Raw genomic sequence first — 23225 nt, 5'->3', positions numbered from 1 at the left:
CAATCCTAAAGGAAATCAGTCCTGAATATTCATTGGAAGGACTGATGCTGAAGCTGAAACTCCAATACTTTGGTTACCTGATGCGAAAAACTGACTCATTAGAAAAGACCCTGATGCTGGGAAAGATCGAAGGTGGGAGGAGAAGGGGCCAACAGAGGATGAGATGGATGGCATCACTGATGCAATGGACATGAGTTTGAGTAGGCTCCAGGAGTTGGTGATGGACAGAGAAGCTTGGCGTGCTACAGTCCATGGGGTCACAAAGAGTCGGACATGACTGAGTGACTGAACTGATGGTTGATTTCGTGGCTTCCCAGGTGGTGCTAGTGGTAAAGAACCTGATTGCCAACACAGGTAGATGTGAGAGACGGAGGTTCGATCCCTGGGTCTGGAAGATCCCCTGGAGGAGTGCAGACATACAGATATGTACAGCAGCCCACTCCAGTATTGTTGCATGGAGAATCCTCATGGTCAGAGGAGCCTGGTGGGCTACAGTCCTGTGGGTCACACAGAGTAGGATATGACTGAGCAAGCATGTCCTACTCATGACTAAGCACTGGAGTACTACCATGGTTGATTTATAGTATTGTGTTAGTTTCAAGTGTTACAGCAAAGTGATTTAGCTATACTTACATATATATGTCTACACATACATATTATTTTTCAGGTTCTTTTCCTTTGTAGGTTATTATACGATATTGAATATAATTTCTTGTGCTATACAGTAAGTCATTGCTTACTATGCAGTAGTGTGTATCTGTTATATAGTAGTGTATATCTGTTAATCCCAAACTCCTAATTCACCCCTCTCCACTCTTCCCTGGGCTTCTCTGGTGGCTCAGCTGGTAAAGGATCCTCCTGCAGTGTGGGAGACCTGGGTTCAATCCCTGGGTTGGGAAGTTCCCCTGGAGAAGAGAAAGGCTACCCACTCCAGTATTCTGGCCTGGAGAATTCTATGGACTGTATCGTCCATGGGGTTGCAAAGAGTTGGATACGACTGAGCAACTTTCACTCACACCCTTCCCCTCTGGTAATGATAAGTTTGCTTTCTATGTCTGAGGTTCTGTTTGTTTTGTAAATAAGTTCATTTGTATCACTTTTTTATATTCCACATAAATATAAGTGATATCATATAATACTTGTTTTTCTCTGTAAGACTGACTTTACTTAGTATGATAATCTCTGGAGCCATCTATGCTGCTGCAAATGGCAATATTCCATTCCTTTTTTATGCCCAAGTAATATTCCAATGTGTATATCTACCATGTTATCTTTATTTATTCCTTTCCTAATGGACACTTAGGTTGCTTGCATGTCTTGGCTATTTTGTAAACAGTGCTACTATGCACGCTGAGGTGTATATATCTTTTCCAATTAAAGTTTTTATATTTTCTGGATATATACCCTAGAGTGGGAATGCTGGATCATATGGTAACTCTATTTTTGGTTTTTTAAGGAAACTTCATACTGTTTTCAATAGTGACTGCACCGGTTAACACTCCCATCAACAGTATCGGGGGATTCCCTTTTCTCCACACCTTCTCCAGCATTTATCATTTGTAGACTCTTTGATGATGGCCATCCTGACAAGTATGAAGTGGTACCTCATTGTGGTTTTGATTTGCATTTCTCTAACACTTAGTGATGTTGAACATCTTTTCATGTGCCTCTTGGCCATCTGTATGTTTTCTTTGGAGAAATGACTATTTACTCTCCTGCCCATTTTTTGATTGGTTTGTTTGTTTGCTATTGAGCGATATGAATAGTTTATTTATTTTGGAAATTAAGCTATCATCAGTAGCACCATTTGCAAATATTTTCTCCAATCCCATAGGTTGTCTTTTCACTTTGTTTATGATTTCCTTTGCTATACTAAAGGTTATAAGTTTGATTAGGTTCCATTTGTTTATTTTTGTTTTTATTTCTTTTGCCTTGGTAGAATGATCTAAGAAAATATTGTTGTGATTTATGTCGGAGAATAGTTTGCCTATGTTCTATCTAGGACGTGTATGTTGTCACATATTATATTTAAGTCTTCAAGCCATTTCGAGTTTATTTTTGCATATTGTGTGAGGGAGTGCTCTAACTTCATTGATTTACATGATTTTAATTGATTTACACATGATTTACATGTTGCTGTCCAGTTTTCTTCAGGGTATTTTTTTTTTTTTATATATATAACATTCTTTTTTTTTAAATTTTATTTTATTTTTTAACTTTACAATAAAAGTGTGAATCTTCACAATCTCTTGGGTATTGCTCAGATTACTTCTTTTATGATAATGCAGATTTATTCTTGACTTTGAGTTGTTTTATTAACTTTCGAGTCATTTTGACCATTTGTTGGACCATATTAAGTTTTGGTTCAGCTTTTTTTGATGTCCCTATCTAAAACCTTATCTTCAGTATAACTTTCTTTTCAATCTTAATTTAATGGTTTTGAGTTTTTAGCCAACCTTCAATTTAGAAATTTTATGAATTCCTATCTTTTTGCTGATACCCATAGATAGAGCTCCCTTTGCAGAGCCAAGTAAGTTTATCAACATGGCCTGACACCAACACCATCAACTCTTCCCTTTCACTGTTCTCGCTCCTCCTCACAGTAATACCCCTAAAACTCCATCATTTAGTCATTTTTAGCTGATTTATTTTTTGTCCTCTATTTTAATAGTATAAGTATTTGATGCTTGCCAAAGAAAAAAATATTATGTGATTTTAGTCATTTTACACATCTGTGTTTTATTTAAGTGAAGATGAAAGTCCCTAAGTCGTGTCCAACTCTTTGCAAGCCCATGGACTATATAGTCCATGGAATTCTCCAGGCCAGAATACTTGAGTGGGTAGCCATTCCCTCTCCAGGGGATCTTCCCAACTCAGGGATTGAACCCAGGTCTCCTGCATTGAAAACAAATTCTCTACCAGTTGAGCCAGCAGGGAAGCCCAAGGATACTGGAGCAAGTAGCCTATCTCTTCTATACCGGATCTTCCCAACTAAGCAATTGAACCAGTGTCTCCTGCATTGCAGGCAGATTCTTTACCAGCTGAACTACCAGGGAATCCCTTCTAAATAGCCATGTACTTTTAATTTGCCAAAGGACTACATCTCACAATAACTTGATATATAAAGTTGTGGGCCAGCAAAATATTACCATATTTTAATACAGAAGCATACTTCCTTGGTGTGTGAAGTGATTCCTACTTAAGTAGTCAATATATATAATCAGTTAATAAATAGGGCTAGTGGTTTGGGGATCTACTTGGTTTAGGGCAGTATGTAAATGCAAGGTCAGCGACATGTACATGTTGGTATATTTAAAATGGAAAACCAACAGGGACCTACTGTATAACACAGGAAAGTCTGCTCAATGTTATGTAGCAACCTGGATGGAAGGGGAGTTTGGGGGAGAATTGATACATGTATATGTATGGTTGCATTGCTTTGTTGTGAACCTGAAACTATCATAATACTGTTAATTAGCTATATTTTAGTATAAAATAAAAAATAAGACAAAAAAACCCCCAAAATAAATAAATACAAGATCAAGTGCTTCCAAAGTCTCATTAACAGACACATACCTACAAATGAGTTTTTAGCAGTGGGTTCTTGTGAAACCCTGGGGGTCCATGTGGTGAGAGCCGTTTTTCTTTTTGTCTGCCCTACTGCTTTCTTTCTGTCATGTCTCTTCCTTACTGAAGTCTCATGCTGTTAAAGAGAGGATTTTTCTCATTTCTGCTTCTGGGGATTATACCTCATTCAAAATGAACAACATCTGCAAACTAGAGCTACATATTTTCATAAGGCTAAGCCATTCTGTCAAAAAAAAGGGCCTCTTATGCCATGAAAAATATAAATGTCATCTTTCTATATGAACAATATTACAAATTTATGAATAAGAAGCACATTTCTACATGTTATCCTGTAGAGTTTTTACTTTTTATTCTCTGTGTCTTTCAGCAAATTCACCCACACTGTGTTATCTGTGGCTGTATTTTACAGGAAGATGTGTGCCTTTACCACTGTGCAGGGGCTTCAAGGACAGTGGGTTTCTTCAGTGTCTAAAGCTCTTATCTTATGATATACTTGGCTGATTGCCATCAAGCAAGCCGTTCAGAGGACTTAAGAATTCAGATTTCACGCAACGTGCGTCAGTCTCAGGGATAAAATTGAAACTTCTTCACGTGTTACTCTCTCAGTACAGGTTCACACCTTCAAGTCATTAGAAATTTCATGAATGCCTACCTTTTTGAAAGGTAGATCCACATATAGGTCCATGCACATATAGATCTCTCTAGTCAGGGCCATGTGGCCCAGAACCAACACCAACAGCAGCACAAGGGAAGGAAGGAAAGAAAAGGAACTTGTTCTCTAGATTGGTGCAGTGTTGTGGTTGACCTCTTCCTCCCTTCAAGCAGCTGCAGTCATGTGGCTTGTTGTACCTTAGACTTCTTGTGTGACCTTGGCTTACAGTGATGTCCAGTCTGAACAGGGTAAAAATTTCCGTTTTCCTCCCAGCCAGTTTCAGGTGTGAGATCATGTCACTGAAATTTATCCTCTGACATTCGGCTCCATTTCCCCTTGAAATGGAACTGATCAAGGAGTTGTCCCGCTCATTATTGATACTCATGAAGCATTTAATATAAGTACCTACATTTTTGTTGGTTTCTGCAGTTAATAAATCCTTTCTTTTATCTTCCCAAATTGTAGATGTATATCTACATCCATCTGTTTTTAAAAGATTATAAAATCCACGAAGGCAGTCCAACATGGTTTTTTTTTATGCTGTACCTAGCAAAATGTCCTACACAATTATGTCTTTCCTACACACATTAATTAGATTGCACATGTACAGATAGATCCCCTAGGCCTTCCAAAGCCAGAGACGCTACTTTGGAAAATGATGCAGGCCAAAAAGGATTTAGGTCAGTCAAATTTTTATCTGGCTCTCCCAGAAGGATAGTTGAAAATGCCTTTCTGCTGTGCTCTATTAATCTCTTCCTTGTGATTTTTTTCCTTCTCACATTCCATTGTCAGCTCATCAGAGATTGTGGATTTCCTGTACTTCTTATCAAGCTCATTGGGTATTTGAAATGGCAACGTCTTTGTGATATTCACCAGAGTGGCCCAAGAGTTCTTCCACATCTGTCATTTAAAAAAAAAAAAAAATTATCTGCAATGTGTTCCCTTTGCAAGAGGCATAAGTCACAGAGTTTAAGATGGAAAGGGATCTTGAGGGGTGATCCTGTCAGCCCACCCTCCCTCAGTCTAGGCTATGCCTAATCTAAACCCAAAGCTGACATGTTTCTTTAAAATAAATTTACTCCACATTGTATAGTCCATTACCTACTCCACATTGTTGGTAGAGGGATCTCACTAAAAATAGTTCTGGGCATGTAACTCCTGGGTATAAAAACCTTTGAAAGCCCTACTGGTTAAATTTCAAAATTTTCAGCATGTCTTTCAAGACCCTTTATAGAAATCTATCCCAGTGAGCTCACTTCTCATTTATTACCCTCTCCTGATCTATTTTAAGAATTCACTGTATTAATTTGTTACCTAGGCATGGTATAGATATCTATGACTATTTCTTTGCTTGTACTGTTTTGTAGCCTTGAAATACTTATCTTTTCATTTCAAAGATCAGCTTAAATTCTACCTCTTTTTAAAAGATTTTCCCAAATTTTCAAGGCAGAAGCTTTATATTCCTTTTTCCAGTTTCCATAGTACTCTGTTTCTATTGTTGTTGCTGACTTACACCATGTTATCTTAGTTGTATCCTCCTCTGTCTCCCACTTTAAATTATAATCTTTTTCACAGTGGAGGCATCACATTCCTCATTGTTCCCTGGAGGCCTACCAAAGTCCATAATATAGCTAGTTATTCAATAAATGTCTTGAAAAATTGTTAAATATTGATTCAGTAGGAGAAAGGGCTGTGAATTTAATGATACTCTATTGAATGAATTTTTGTGACACTTCTCATGTCTCTGTTTCTAGAATATGATAAGGATATAAAATATTAGCTAGTCCAAATATATATATATATATATATATATATTAGTCCAAAGTTAATCACTGCAAATTTATCAAAAGTGTGGGTTTAAAAGGGTATTTAAAAAACTTTTCATTCCAGCAACCAGTAGAACTTGAAGTCCCTTTCAGCATTTCTGGAGAATGAACCTTCAACTTCTTCTTTCACTCTTCATTTGGCCCTTTTTTGGGAAGCCCATTCTGTTTTGTCATTCTTTGCAGTAAGTCATTTTCCTTATTCTGAGCTTAAATTTGATTTCTTGTGATTTTTCTCATTGGTCTTACTGGTCTTCCTTCTCCTTTGGGGGAGCACAGACAGCAAATTTAAACTGTTTTCCACACTGTCAGTTCTTCACATAGGAACAGCATTCAGATTTATGCTGTATGTTCAGTTTTACAGGTTGAGTGGCCCTAAACCACACTGTGTGTGTGTATGTGCATATAAATACATATACATATATACACATGTTTCATATATGTAATTAACTCCTGTGTTAGTGCACAACCAGTCAGAAAACAGTTGAAAATCATTTTAACTGGATATAAGATAACTTGCATAGACACATGTAGAGATAGAGACAGAAAAGTAGATTACCATATAAACAATTCACATTCTGGTCAATGTGATTTATATATATATAATTTTAGATTTTACATAGATAAAAGGTGCTAGATATTACATTATACTTCTAGATTTTGAATTCCAAGATAATCATATTTTTTGGTTATTTTATTGCCATGCAAGAAATTATCCATAAATTTAGTGGCTTAAATAAAGCCATCGTAATCTCTCATAGTTCTGTGGGTTAAGGGGGCTCAGCTGGGAGATCCTCACTTGGGAGCTCTCCTATAGCTGCCATCAAGTGGTGTCCGGGACTGGAGTCACTAAAAGCTGAATGAATGGGATGTCCACATGTGAGTATCCTTTACTCGCATGTCCTATGCCTTGTGCTCCACAGCATGGCTGGCCTCTCCAGCAGAGTGACCTGAAATTTTTCCATGGCAACTGAGCGTGCCAGGAGGCAGAAGACAGAAGAGGCTAGGCCAGTTAAGAGTTACTCCTGGACTGGTACCCTGTTGCTTCCAACCTAGCCTCTTGGTCAAAGAAGTCCTAGCCTCTGCTCAGATTCCAGGAGGGAAAGAAATAACTTCATCTTTTGATGGGCAAATTTCAAGGTCACGTTGCAGAAGTCCATGCAGGATGGTCATCTTTGGAAGATCCAACCTGCCACACCCTATGTTTGGAAGATATAGTAAAGTTAAAGATGCACTTTCTTTTTTTTTTTAATTTTAATTTTATTTTATTTTTAAACTTTACAATATTGTATCAGTTTTGCCAAATATCAAAATGAATCCACCACAGGTATACCTGTGTTCCCCATCCTGAACCCTCCTCCCTCCTCCCTCCTCCCTCCTCCCTCCCCATACCCTCCCTCTGGGTCATCCCAGTGCACCAGCCCCAAGCATCCAGTATCGTGCATCGAACCTGGACTGGCAACTCGTTTCATACATGATATTATACATGTTTCAATGCCATTCTCCCAAATCTTCCCACCCTCTCCCTCTCCCACAGAGTCCATAAGACTGATCTATACATCAGTGTCTCTTCTGCTGTCTTGTACACAGGGTTATTGTTACCATCTTTCTAAATTCCATATATATGCATTAGTATACTGTATTGGTGTTTTTCTTTCTGGCTTACTTCACTCTGTATAATAGGTTCCAGTTTCATCCATCTCATTAGAACTGATTCAAATGTATTCTTTTTAATGGCCGAGTAATACTCCATTGTGTATATGTACCACAGCTTTCTTATCCATTCATCTGCTGATGGGCATCTAGGTTGCTTCCATGTCCTGGCTATTATAAACAGTGCTGAGATGAACATTGGGGTACACGTGTCTCTTTCCCTTCTGGTTTCTTCAGTGTGTATGCCCAGCAGTGGGATTGCTGGATCATAAGGCAGTTCTATTTCCAGTTTTTTAAGGAATCTCCACACTGTTCTCCATAGTGGCTGTACTAGTTTGCATTCCCACCAACAGTGTAAGAGAGTTCCCTTTTCTCCACACCCTCTCCAGCATTTATTGCTTGTAGACTTTTGGATCGCAGCCATTCTGACTGGCGTGAAATGGTACCTCATAGTGGTTTTGATTTGCATTTCTCTGATAATGAGTGATGTTGAGCATCTTTTCATGTGTTTGTTAGCCATAAAGATGCACTTTCAATCAGTTTTTCTTGTCAGAAGAGGTAAATACAAATGTGGTACATTTAAACAATGGTGTAAAACATGAAGAAAGCACCAAAATTGACCATAAAACAATAGAAAGCTAACTCACATCTTCTACCTGAAGTTCATCACATATTTACACCACATTTCTAATTGAATCTCATGATTTGAAAGATCTCAGTTCTAAATTTAGGCTCAAAAGAATCTTCACTTAAAAAAAAAAGAAATAACTAGTATGAGATAACTAGATTACTTAATCTTAGTTTCTGGAAATTCATCTCTGGTGTATAATATAATCTCTTCTGCTACTGTTAAAACAAATTTGTTACTTGGAAGCTAACTCTAAAAATAATCCTTCATACAATTAAATAAAACTAAACTACTAGATATTTCCTTTTATGAAATATAGATTTTTCTATTTGAGCCATTTTAAATATTTTTAATTTCCTGAATGTTAATTCTTTCTATTCCTCTCCTCTGAATTCCTTTGAATTTTTCTTCATTTTAATTTTTGCTTGACATATGAACCCTAATATCTGCTATTAATAATTTATCCTGGTCAAATAATCATTAAACCCATGACAGAGAAACAAGCCATATTTACAATAGAAAGTGTACAAGGCATTGGCTTAGGGCTCTTAAGGGCCAATGAAAATGGGGAGACAGAGAGAACACATTAGAGAAGACTTTAGAAGTTATAGATCAATCAGCTTGCTTTGATATCTAGGAAAATAGGGGAATAAATCAAAGAGACATTTGATTTTTCATACACCTCAAAGAGGAGAACAAATGTGGGTAACAACCAACATTGCTTTGAAAGTATTAAATCACTGAGTTCATCTAATTTTATTCTCTGACATCATGACAGGACTTAAATATGAAGGGAAACAAAAGAATTCATATATCTTCACTTCAGCAAGGTTTAATTTTTATCTTGTATGATGTTCTCATCAGCCAGTTAAGAAAATGCAGTCTTGAACAAAGGAAGGCATGGTTTGTTTTGTGTCATTGAATCAGTGACCTGCCAGGGCAGACCAGTTGAAACTCTCGAAGGGGTTGATTGGATGTTTATAATGAATATTATTTGTATTAATCTCCAGAACTTAATAATACAAGATATGAAGTCTATGGACTAGGAAAGTTAAATTTAAAGCTAAATCTATGTGAATTTGAAAGAATACAAAGTATAGATAGGAAGAAAAGTGGCTGAAGTATCTTGAAGTTTGACGAAAACCTCCAATTAAAGTCGCACTTAACATGCTAATGTCTAATATAGTAAAAATGTAAATGGTAATATCTAGGCATACTGACACACTGTTGCTATAAATTAAAAATAAGACTTGGTAGAGGGCTTGGATTATCCAGAGCGGTCTGTAGCATTTCCTGTCTTTGCTTGCATCACTTGTCACGTAGTAATCAATCCTCTGGTCTGTTTTCAGTTACAAGACTGTAACACATTTTCATCTATCTTCTTTAGGTCCTGTAAAACATTTGACTCTGCAAGAAAATAGGAAGTGTTAATTTCTCAAAAAAAAAAAAAAAGCTCTTTTACTAAAGTTGCTTTGTTTCCATGCTTTTCCATTTAAACAGTTTTATTTCAGTGTCATATTTTTGGATAACCTCTTTGAACATATTTTAAAAGGTAAACTCAACATTTGTAACAACAAGAATGCATAAAACTCAATTCAGAACATGACAATATGAAGACCTAAGGGCCAAATCAGGCAGCAAACACTATGTCATGGCTGCAAATGGATGCAGTGACTGTAAAAATATAAACTGGTTGTGGGGTTGCTCAAATACGGAAATTGTGTACATCTGTGTTAATAAGATACAGTTTAGCAAATTTTAAAAACCTCATGCTATTTGATCCAGGAGTTTGCTTCTGGATATTTTATCCTGAGGAAACAATCTTGCTGTGGCAGAAGATATACTCAGAAGGAACTTTACAGTGGTTTTTATTTTTTGGTAGCTGATATTTGATAACAAGTTATAGATCTTTAAATGATGGCATGTATGGGATGCCAATCAGTAAAATTATTTTGCATTGTAACGATAAACATAATATTGAAGAAATGAAGGAAAAAATAACCTAATTATGAAAGAATTTATATTGTACAATTCTTTAAATAATGGTTTGGAAATAAAAATAGTAAATATATTGTTTGAAATTAAATATGTTGTTTTAAGAATTAAGGGAGATTTTTATTTATGTTTCATTTTTTTTTGGAATTTGAAAAATGGAAGTTGATAATTCTGATTAAGGAAAAATAGCTATATAAAGAAAAAAACCACTGATGACCTTTAAGGACTGTTTGATAATCTTTTCTTTTTTAATTGCTGATAAATTTTATTTGTGAATGTCACTTCATTATTTAACTTTACATTGCTGTATTCATGGACTATAGTATTATTGTATGGCTTATTTAAAAGTCCAAAGCTAGATTCCATATTTACTTTCATTCTCCTTTATTTTATGGATTTAATATGCTTATATAAATATGTTATTAAAATATAATATCTTTGATTTAAATATATGCATATTAATGTATAAATTATACATACACATATATAAAATAGAGAAGACTGTATTTATATACTGTATATATCAGTTCACTTCAGTTCAGGTGCTTAGTCATGTCTGACTCTTTGCAACCCCATGGACTGCACGCCAGGCTTCCCTGTCCATCACCAACTCCCTGAGCTTGCTCAAACACGTCCATCGCATCGGTGATACCATCCAACCATCTCATCTCATATATATATGGAGTTTTGTTATTTTAGTTGTCCAAGAACATTGAACAATGATGCTGACTTGTTTTTTAACTTCTTAATGTTTTTCTTGATTTGAAACACTTCACCGATTATCTCTTTGGCTATTTTTCTGTGATTCCAAAATATCTCAATGAAAGCAAGACATTTATTTATTTCTACCTATTTTCCCTAATTTACAATTTTGGTATAGCTTCAAACATACAGAGAATTTGTAATTATTATACTTAAGAATCCTGATTACTCTCTGTCCAGATTTGTATTTACATTTTACCCCTGTGCATTATTATTTCTGCCAGTTCTTTCTCTCTCCATATATTTATATATATATATATATATATATATATATATATATATATACACACACACACACACACCCCTGTATAGGCATTCTATAACTGCATAATTATATATGCATATGTATGTGTACATATAGATAATATTGCCCTGAATCTTTTGGGAATAAGTTATAGACATCATGCTTCTTTTTTATTTTTATTCATTTATTTTTAAAATTAATTTAATTGGAGGATAATTACTTTACACTGTTGTGATGGTTTTGCCATAAAGCAACATGAATCAGATCCAGGTATACATGTGTCCTCCATATCCTGATCCCCACCCACCTCCCTCTCCACCCTGTCTCTCTGGGTTGTCCCAGAGTGCCTGCTTTGCATGCTTCTTTACTTGAAGTACTTTAGTGTGTATTTCCTAAGAATAAGTACATTTTCCTATATAACTATAGTACAATTTTAACCATTAAGAATATCATTTTAGCAAAATGCTATCATGTATTAATAACTCACAGAACCTCTAGGATCACACGTGTATTTGGTTGTTATGTCTTTTTTGAACTTCAGTTTTTAATGACTTTGATGAGTTCAGGTCAGATATTTTTAGACTTTCGTCAGTTTGCATTGGCCTGATATTTCCTAATGATTGATTCAGTTTGCACATTTTTGGCAGACATACCACAGAAATCACGTTGTGTCCTTCTCAAGTGCATCATACTTGGAGGCTTGTTTTGTGGGTTTGTTCCATTTTGATGATTTTTCCTTGATTATTTATTTAAGGTGGTCTTGTTTCTCCATTGAAGGTTACTGTTTTCTTGATTGTAATTAATAAGTGATTTGGGGGAAGATACTTTAAGACTATGGAAATATCCTGTTTGTCAACACCCTTTCACCTACAAGTGCTAATCCAGAGATATTTTCCTGACTTAATCAGTTAATTATAATAATATTAATAATATGTGTTTAATGTTGATTTTCTAACTCTAAGGTGTATTCTGTGCAAGGAAAGAATTTTCCAATTCTTCCTTATATACTTTATTCATGTATTTTATTTATAATTTATATTCTGTAATGAAGTTTAATTCTTTATGATAATTATTTATTCTGGTTTTCCAACTTCCCAGATTTGATTTGTGAGAATTTCTTTAAGCTGAGGCCAGGGTCCTTTTGAAATAGCCCTATCATTTATTTTTTTCCTATTTTTTTGGCTGCTCTGCACATGGCATGTGGGATTTTAGTTCCCTCACCAGTGATCAAATGCATGCCCCCTACAATGGAAGCATGGTGTATTAGTGACTGGACTGCCAGAAAAGTCCCAGCCCCACCATTTCAAAATGCCTTACTCCTCCCTGAGGAAAAAACAAACAAAAGAAGGCATCACCTTGAATTCTATATCTTTTTAAATATTCTCCCTATCTTTGTGTTCTAATCTGTCAGGATAGTTTTTCAACACTATCAGAGTTTCAGTGGACTTTCAGCTGGTGAATTTTATGTCACTCTTAGGATCTTTGTTTTCTTTGCTTCTCTCCCTCAGTTTCTAGACCCTTTAGATCACTGTCGTACAGCTTGAAAGATACTTCTGTTAGAAATTGGTGTTTAATTTTCTGTTTACTGGTAATCTGACATTTTTATTGTCCTCCAACTTCTAGTTATGCTGAAGGCCTAGAATTTGTGTGTTTTTACTTGTTTTTGTTGGCTGTATATTTTACAGTATGTGTGGAAAGTTTCAGATTTAGGTGGCTATTATTACCACAACTACCTCAAATTCCAGGCCCATATTTTTTAAGCATTCCACAAAACATATTGGTATTTTAAGTTATTTGCCATATGCCATGATGTAACCAGACTTTGTGGCTGCATTGCCTTACCTTTAGCGGTCATCGTTCTCTTAACCTAGATTATTTAAATTGAAGGCTTTTTTCTTTATTCTTATAATTATTTTATTGAATAGCACACCTCTCAACCCAGGAGTTGTCTCTCTGAAAAATGTGTCCACTGTAAACAAAAAAATTATGATTTGAGATGATTGAAACTTACGATTATGTACCAGCCAATTGTATTTTAAAAATTTCTCCTTTAGATTTAAGATTTATCAGCTATGTATTTAAATACCTGGAAATTCAACCCCCTGACTTTTAAAAATGTATATGTATGTAGAAATGAGGTATCTAATCAATAACATCTGATTATGACAATATTGTGAAATGTAGTTAGAAGCAGTCACTTAAACTAATGAAATATGCTCTTGGAACATATTTAATATCATTCTTTCAGTTTCACTGCAAAGAGGTCTGATCATGGTTGGTAGGTAAGGGGGGTTTGGATCAGGAGCAAAACATTCTGATGTTTGAAAATTACAGAGTAGGACAGAGTTTGCAAATTAGGAATTAGATGAGTGCAGGAGGCATGTCTCATGCGAGAGCAGCAATCATTTTTCTGCTTTCTGGAAGCTGTGAACCCAGACTTAAGATATATTTGCTCTTCCAAAAAAAAGATAGAAATTAGGACTCTTATGAGAAATTTCTTGCTTTTGAACATTTTTTAATATTTTAAAATCATGGTGTAGAATTTTTTAAAAAATTACCATACACCAGTTTTGGTTGTTATGCTCCAGTTTGCAGCTTCTGCTCTGCATGGGGTGTAGGGACTAGTAGGTGTTGTAGTGAGAAGAAATGGAGGTTGAAAGTGGCTGGCTCTACGCCCAGGATCACTGCTTCTTAGCTGTGTCAAATTGGGCAAGTCATGGGATTAAGGTTAGTTTGAATTCTCTTGCCTAGGAGGATGACTATGCTACAGCATGAAGGAATACACAAATCTGCCAGTTGTTATAACTTCGTAATTCTATTGAAACAATATGTGAATGTGAGTTTGTATCAGTCTATTCTATTTAAACTCTGAGTTTTAAACTTAGAAAAATGAAATTTATAAAAATACAGGGTTTCATAAAATTTCTTGATTTACTTTTGACATTTACCTATGAACTCAGTAACTATCTCTCAGTTCAGTTCAGTTCAGTTCAGTCCAGTTGCTCAGTGGTGTCCGACCCTTTGCAACCCCATGAATCGCAGCATGCCAGGCCTCCCTGTCCATCACCAACTCCCAGAGTTCACTCAGACTCACGTCCATCGAGTCGGTGATGCCATCCAGCCATCTCATCCTCTGTCATCCCTTTCTCCTCCTGCCCCCAATCCCTCCCAGCATCAGAGTCTTTTCCAATGAGTCAACTCTTCGCATGAGGTGGCCAAAGTACTGGAGTTTCAGCCCCAGCATCATTCCTTCCAAAGAAATCCCAGAGCTGATCTCCTTCAGAATAGACTGGTTGGATCTCCTTGCAGTCCAAGGGACTCTCAAGAGTCTTCTCCAACACCACAGTTCAAAAGCATCTTTTGAACTATCTCTAGTTTCATCTTATTTGAGAAGCTCCCTGTTGAGCATTAGTACAATCATTCGTTCCTGTGCAAGGCAGAGGCCAGTGCCATCCTCTTGTCTTTCACACACTAGAAGATTGATTAATTAGGTGTTCTACTCATAATGCCTGTTCTGCTTGTTGAACTGTTGATTTGTTAAGCCAGTGTTTCTGCTTCATCCTACAAAGCACCAAATCTCTGGGCAGAAATTCTACTAGCTGTTAAGAACGAATGTCTCTCTAAAGATGCTTGCTACTTAATTTTTATTTGTATGGGTCTATAATGTGTTTGAACTGTCAGAAACAACACATTGTACTTTGAAGGGTTACTTTAATTATCATTAAGTTGTGTTTTGTTTTATTTCATTTGAACAGTTCTTTTATAAAACAAAACAGCATACCCAGAAGCATAAAATTCACTTAAGTTTTGAAATATTTTGTACTTCGAAATTACTGTGCTTTCCCATACATCTTTCCTTTAAACAAACACGTTAATTAATGAAATCTGATTAAATAACTTTCTCCTTATAATTGGCTTTCTGAAAAAAAAAAAAAGAAATGTTTGTTTATTTTTGTGAGGTGTACAAGTGGCATGTCTGTGCTTTTCTCAGTACCTAGTTTTCAATTAGAATTGAAGCACATTTACAAAGTGAATCAGTGTAATTCTCTGAATAAATCAAGCAGAATTCTCCTCTGACTCAGGGATTTTCATGTATTAGACAGAAGTACATTTTCAAAACTTGAATTATGTAACAACCACCTAAAAACTCCAACTAAATTCACTTACAAATACCTCATATTTTTGAATTGCTCTTACGTTATTCTGGCTCATTCTGGGGGCCTGTGTTTCTTACACGGATTTTGAAAGTCCACATGCAGACTCATCTCAAGAGTGTCCTCCTTGACTGATGTGTAGGAAGATTTGCATATAGTTGGGAACATTTCTGTTTTTCAGCCTACTATAATATGCTAGATGTATAATCTATATTTTGCAAAACCTTATTTCAGTATGTTAAAATATGTGATGTCTGAATGAGTGTCGGTCTGGATTAGAGTTTCTGTGACCTTGGCAAATTGCTTACTCTTCTGTATTTCTTTCTTTTCACAGATGCATTTTGTAGGAGTATTCTGAGGATGAATGTTTGCAAATCATTCTGAAATTGCCAAGTGCCACATACAGTAAGTAATATGTATTTTTATTTTTCCACTCAATTGCAGTCATGCTGAATAAATGTGGCACACAGTCATAAAAGAATACATTTCTATTTACAGTTCTTGATATTTGTGAATACTGAGGAAAACTGTATGTAAAGGAGAAAAATTTGAGCTATTTGCTAGTCTCAATTAAGTTGCATAATTTCATGATTTCTGATGATTGATTTTACTTTTGTTCTATGTACATAACTGGTACATAATTTTTATCACTTATTATTTAAGTGATTCTTTTCCCTTTTAATCATAGCTTGAGAAGCATGTAGAAAAAAAATAGTGTTATTAGCCAGTGTTGCTATGGAAATTTTAAAGAGGAGTATTGAATTAAATATTTGGATTTTCTAAGGATTAAGATTGGCTATGTATCAGGCAGTTTATGTATTTTGTCTTAATTCTTCCCCAATTAAAGATCACTATTCTTATTCCCATTTTATAAACGAGAAAATTGAGATCCAAGATGTTTTAATACCTGCCCAGTATCTATTCAAAGTGAAGTCATTGGCTTTGATGAAAACACAGGCTTTTCAAAAAATATTACCTTCACCAATAACTTAGAAAAAGTAAAATTAATTTTAGTTAAGAGCCTGAATATTTAAGAATACAAATATTTTGTAATTATTTCTTTGGATTTTCGTTTTGTGTAAGCAATATCACAGAAGTGTTACAGATTTTTTTTTTCTGTATTATCTATCATGTCATTACTTCCATTTCAAGTAATGCTTCCAATTCCTGACTTAGATTGCTTTAACTAGTAGGAAATAAGTGAAAAAACTTGATTCTGAAAGGAAGTTTATAAATCATCTAAATTATTCTTTGATGAAAAGTGTTCAGAATTAGACTTCTGAAGCTCTCTGAAAGTCCTATTTCATATACTGAGAAAAAAACACGCGTGCTCTTATATTATTATTTTAGAGTTGAAAAGAAGCATAAGATCATAGAGTCCTAGCCTCTGTGAGCTCAAATTCCTTGTTTGATGAACTGGGATAATCTGGTGTATGATTCAAAATAAAATTTCCGAAAAATGGAGAGACAATAATGGCCACATTGATATATGTATGTTGTTTTGCAGTATAACTACTTTTTTCAAGAAGGTGGCATAGTGTAGTGTTTTAAGAATTTTGACTCTGGATTCAGACCACCTGGATTTAAATTCTGGGTTTATCACTTATTCAGTGTTTCAGCTGTGTAACTTTGAATAAATTACTTAATGTATCTTTAAAATGGGTAAAAATTCAGTTCAGTTCAGTTTAGTTCAGTCACTCAGTCGTGTCCGACTCTGTGACCCCATGAATCACAGCACGCCAGGCCTCTCTGTCCATCACCAGCTCCTGGAGTTCACTCAAACTCATGTGCATCGAGTCAGTGATGCCATCCAGCCGTCTCATCCTCTGTCGTCCCCTTCTCCTTGTCCCCTCAATCTCTCCCAGCATCAGGGTCTTTTCCAATGAGTCAACTTTTCGCATGAAGTGGCCAAAGTATTGGAGTTTCAGCTTTAGCATCAGTCCTTCCAATGAACACCCAGGGCTGATCTCCTTTAGGATAGACTGGTTGGATCTCCTTGCAGTCCAAGGGACTCTCAAGAGTCTTCTCCAACACCACAGTTCAAAAGCATCAATTCTTTGGCACTCAGCTTTCTTCACAGTCCAACTCTCACATCCATACATGACCACTGGAAAAACCATAGCCTTGACTAGACAGACCTTTGTTGGCAAAGTAATGTCTCTGCTTTTGAATATGCTATCTAGGTTGGTCATAACTTTCCTTCCAAGGAGTAAGCGTCTGTTAATTTCATTAGTGCAGTCACCATCTGCAGTGATTTTGGAGCCCCCCAAAATAAAGTCTGACACTGTTTCCACTGTTTCCCCATCTATTTCCACTGTTTCCCCATCTATTTCCCATGAAGTGATGGGATCAGATGCCATAATCTTAGTTTTCTGAATGTTGAGCTTTAAGCCAACTTTTTCACACTCCTCTTTCACTTTCATCAAGAGGCTTTTTAGTTCCTCTTCACTTTCTGCCATAAAAGTGGTGTCATCTGCATATCTGAGGTTATTGATATTTCTCCCGGCAATCTTGATTCCAGCTTGTGCTTCCTCCAGCCCAGTGTTTCTCATGATATACATGATATACTTTGCATATAAGTTAAATAAGCAGGGTGACAATATACAGCCTTGACGTACTCCGTTTCCTATTTGGAACCAGTCTGTTGTTCCATGTCCAGTTCTAACTGTTGCTTCCTGACCTGCAAACAGGTTTCTCGAGAGCCAGGTCAGGTGGTCTGGTATGCCCATCTCTTTCAGAATTTTCCACAGTTTATTGTTATCCACATAGTCAAAGGCTTTGGCATAGTCAATAAAGCAGAAATAGATGTTTTTCTGGAACTCTCTTGCTTTTTTGATGATCCAGCCGATGTTGGTAATTTGATCTCTGGTAAAAATTAGGAACTACCTAATTTATGGTGAGTTTATACATGTAAACTATAGCACAGTTATTATTGCCTAGTTAATGATCAATAAATGTACATGGTTATTATATTGGGACTGATTCATTTGGATATTTCAAGTATGTATGTTAATAAGTGTCTTAACTTCATGATTATGTCATATAAAATACACAACAAAGTTTCTCAGTGAATACTGTCAGTTGACGTGCTCAGAAGGAAACTAAACTTTAGCCTTCTTCATACACAAATCAAGATGCTTTTAGTAGCTACTTTTCCTCCTTTGAACTTTTAGTGAAGAAGCAAACTATTTAGTCAAACAGAATGTATGGCCTATTCTGTGATGGTTGCAAATCTAGGCCCAAAGCATGTTTGTGCGCTCTTTGAATATGAGAGGTGGGGAGTTTTGTGTTTATTGAATCTTAAATGCTTGTTTTGAAGGAGGCCAGGCAAACTTATAGATACAGATAAAGAAAATTGTTAAAACGATTGTCAAATAATTGGGAAATTTTTCATCTAATGTTTTTTTAAAAAATTCATGGAAATTGAAGAGCTATGGGCAAGAAAAAAAATCCATATTAAGTATCAATTCTATCCCTTGTACCTTACATTCAATATCTCAGTTAATCTAAGCAATGATATAATGAGGTAGGTATGTTATTACCTCTATTCTTCATACAAGGGAAATGCAGCACAGAAAGTTTAATCTATCATTCATGGGAGCAAAGCTTGAGGTTGATCTAATTTTGTAATATAAATTTATTTATTTATTCATATTGGCTGTGTTGGGTCAACAAAAAGCAAGGGCTTTTCTCTGGTTGCGGTAGCAAGGGCTACTCTTTAGTTGCAGTGCACAGGCTTCTCTCTGCAGTGGCTTCTCTTGCTGCAGAGTGGGGACTCTAAGACGCACAGACTTCAGTAGTTGTGACCCACAGGCTCAGTAGTTGTAGCTCCCGGGCTCTAGAGCACAGGGTCAGTAGTTGTGGCCCTGTGACATGTAGCATCTTCCCAGACCAGATATTGAATGCATGTCTCTTGCATTGACAGGTGGCTTCTTTACTACTGATCCACCAGGGTAGCCCTGATCTAGTTTGTTTTATTGAAGCATAATTGGCATAAACATTGTATCTGTTTCAGGTGTACAATATGATTCAAATATTTGTATATATTGCAAAATGATCACCACAGTAAGTTTAGTTAACTTCTATCACTATATATCCTTATAAATTTTTTTTCCTGTGATAAGGACTTTTAAGATTTATTCTCTTAGCAAGTTTCAAATATGCTATAATTTTGTTAATTACAGTAACCATGCTGTACATCACATTCCCATGACTTTTTTATTTTAGAGCTGGATGTTTATACTTTTGATCCTTATCACCTGTTTCTCCCACCCCTCATCTTCTCTTCTGGCAATCACCAATCTGTTCTCAGTATCTATGAACTTGGGTTGTTTGTTTTTAAATCACACATGTAAATGAGATGATATGGTATTTATCTTTCTCTGCCTGACTTATTTCACTTAGCATAATACCCTCAAGGTCTGTTCATGCTATTGCATATATCATTCTTTTTCATGGCCAAATAGTATTCCACATATATGGCATGTATATATACATATACACATAAGCATCACATATACACCACATCTTCTCTATCCATTCACTCATTAGTGGATACTTGTGTTGTTTTCATATCTTGACCATTGTAAATAAAGCTGCAGTGATTGTGGGCCTGCATATATCTTTTTAAGTTAGCAGTTTTATTGATAAATACCCTGAAATGGAATTGCTGGAGCGTGTGGTATTACTATTTGTAATTTTTTGATAATCTTCCATGCTATTTTCCACAGTGGCTGCATGAATCTACATTTTCACCAACAGTGCACATGGGTTTCCTTTTTTTCCAAATTCTTGCCAGCATTTATTATTTCTTGTCTTTTTGATAGTAGCCATTCTAATATGTTTGAGATGATACCTCATTGTTGTTTTGACTAGTATTTTCCTGATGATTAGTGATGTTGAGCATCCATTCATGTGTTTCTTTACCATCTCTATGTCTTCTTTGAAAAAATGTCTATTTGAATCTTCTGGTTTTTTTTTTAAGAGGTTGATTTAATGCTATAGCATTTTTTCTTTATCCTCTTAATCCAATATTAAGCACTAAAATTCAGTGACTGGTCTTTCTTTATTTGCATAAAAACCTTACTCTTCAACCTCAGATCATAGATATTAATTCTTTAGTAAATAAGTAGTTTATGATTGAATTTCAACCAAACAAATAACAATTGCCTTATACTAAATGTTGGTAGGACCACTCAGCAACCCAAAGCTGCCTTGAAAAAATGCTGTTTGAGTAAAGAAATCCTGGGGGGAAAAAAAGTTTCTTCCCTAAGGCTATAGACCTATTTTATGCTTCTGTTAATCTTACTTCTTAGAATTTGAAGTTACTGGCCACACCCTTTTCTTGCAGTTCTTCAGCCACTTCATACAATACAGAGAGGTTCAAATTGGAGAGTCCATCTTGACTTAATCTTCCTCGCTATTCATCATTTTCAGGTGTGTCTGAGCTCAGGCACATCCTTTACAGCACACCAGCCACACTGATTCCCTTTCACTCATTAGTGATCTTCATCTTTTGCCATTTTAGTCATCTACCAATCCCAGTGCCTTTACACATCACCTCTTGAAATGAACCATTAGCAGTATTTTACCTGAGGGATATTCTCAAGCTTCTTAGTATACAAAATATTTGTACTCTAAAAATGATTGAGTCAGGTCTTTGGTTGTTCTCATACTCATCTTGGTTTTGAGCAAAGGATTTAGAGAATATGTCTACTTTTGTTTTCCAGAATTGGTCTCTGAAAGACAAAGCTAGTGTTCAAATTTAGTATTTTTATTTAATTTAATTCAATAAATACTTGTCACATGCTACTATAATATGAGAGGCACTGTGTTGGTTACAAGAGTAGGTGCTTGTTGAGTATCAGTTTAGTCATTCAGTCGTATCTGACTCTTTGTGACCCCATGGACTGCAGCAGGCAGGCTTCCCTGTCCATCACCAACTCCTGGAGCTTGCTTAAACTCATGCCCATCAAGTTGATGATGCCATCCAACAGTCTCATCCTTTAGTCGTCCCCTTCTCCTCCTGCCTTCAATCTTTCCCATCATCAGAGTCTTTTCAAATGAGTCAGTTCTTCACATCAGGTGGCCAAAGTATTGGAGTTTTAGTATCAGTCCTTCCAATGAATATTCAGGACTGATTTCCTTTTAGATTGAGTGGTTTGATCTCCTTGCAGTCCAAGGGACTCTCAAGAGTCTTCTCCAACTCGACAGTTCAAAAGCATCAATTCTTTAGTGCTCAGTTTTCTTTATGGTCCAACTCTCACATCCATACATGACTAATGGAAAAACCATAGCTTTGAGTAGACAGACCTTTGTTGGCAAAGTAATGTCTCTACTTTTTAAAATGCTATCTAGGTTGGTCATAGCTTTTCTTCCAAGGAGCAAGCGTCTTTTAATTTCATGGCTTCAGGAGGAGACAAAAAATGACTTTCAAGAAAATTCTGTTTGTAATTTGAGGAAATAAGATATACCCAGGCATAAAGAAAGCAAAGGATGTGGTATTAAGATATGATATCATCAAAGTAGTCTAAATTAGTCAAATTAATAAAGTCATTTCAAATAATTTAAGGAATAATCAGAAAGGTTATATAAACATTAAGGAGATTTAAGAAAGGAGATACAATTCTAAACTGCACTGGTTCAAGATTTCACCCTGGAGATTGTTATAGATATTTATGCAGGTGGACAATACTAACAGAGAAGTCAAGGCAGTAGTATATCCAGGATTGGGTGTGAAAAGGCATGCTTCACATTCATTGAATGGCTAATTAACTAGTTTGACAACAGAATAATTTTTTTGTCTTGAACTGAAAACAGATAACACTAGAAAAAGAGGCTGAAGCACATTGGTAGGAAATACTGATCATTGGAATTAGAAAGTTGAGTCTAATTAGTAGACAATTGACAAAACAAAGAGAATATTTCATAAGGCCAATCATGTGAATAAAAGTTTCTTATTTGAATATTAATCTGGTGTTCTCTTCACAATGGATTCCAGTTGTAGTCAGAAGAACAATTTGCAGAAATATGTAGCACTATAAGAAGAACGAGATGAGGGTGATACCAAGGTTGTTGCAGTGGGAATGGAGAGAAAAGAATAGATGTGGGTGAGGTTTTAAAGGACATAGGGTCAGGGAGTAATAATAGTAGTTAACACTTGTATAGCGTTTGCTGTGGGGAAGCCTGGTGGGCTGCCATCTACGGGGTCGGACACGACTGAAGCGACTTTAGCAGCAGCAGCAGCAGCAGTCTCTATTTTGGGCTTCCCCAATGACTCAGTGGTAAAATGCAGGAGACGTGGTTTAATCCTTGAGTCGGGACCATCCCCTGGAGAAGGAAATGGCAACCCAATCCAATATTCTTGCCTGGGAAACCCCATGGACAGAGGAGCCTAGTGAGCTACAGTCCATAGAGTTGAAAAAAATCAGCCATGACTACAGCAACTGAGCATGTACGTAGGCAGGCTCTGTTTTGAATGACTTGTATTTATTATTTAACTTAAACTTCAAACAACCGTGAATGAGAGACACTAATGTCTTCCCCATTTGCACAATAGAAACTAAGGCAGAATCTAGGTAAATTGTCCCAGGTCAGATAATTAGAAAATAGCAAGGCTGGCACTTAAGCCTACCGAGTTAAACATCAGAGGATCTGCAGTTAACCACTGTACATCATTTCTCTAAAAAATAACCGAGATTTCCAGATTGAATTGGAAAGTGACATT

General features: G+C 36.0%; 1 protein-coding gene across 4 annotated transcripts in view; it reads left to right on the top strand.

Annotated features, from left to right (window-relative positions):
• GALNT13 (polypeptide N-acetylgalactosaminyltransferase 13) overlaps window positions 1-23225 on the top strand; it is a 655101-nt gene that overhangs the window by 17141 nt on the left and 614735 nt on the right. For all 4 annotated transcript variants that reach the window (XM_061437749.1, XM_061437740.1, XM_061437723.1 and 1 more), the window contains exon 2: window positions 15834-15904. The gene's annotated coding sequence lies outside the window, so the exon portion shown is untranslated. The remainder of the gene's footprint in view (window positions 1-15833; window positions 15905-23225) is intronic.

This window comes from Bos javanicus, chromosome 2 (assembly GCF_032452875.1).
Source record: "Bos javanicus breed banteng chromosome 2, ARS-OSU_banteng_1.0, whole genome shotgun sequence".
Lineage (NCBI taxonomy): Eukaryota > Metazoa > Chordata > Mammalia > Artiodactyla > Bovidae > Bos > Bos javanicus.
This window is presented reverse-complemented; position numbering and strand designations above follow the sequence as displayed.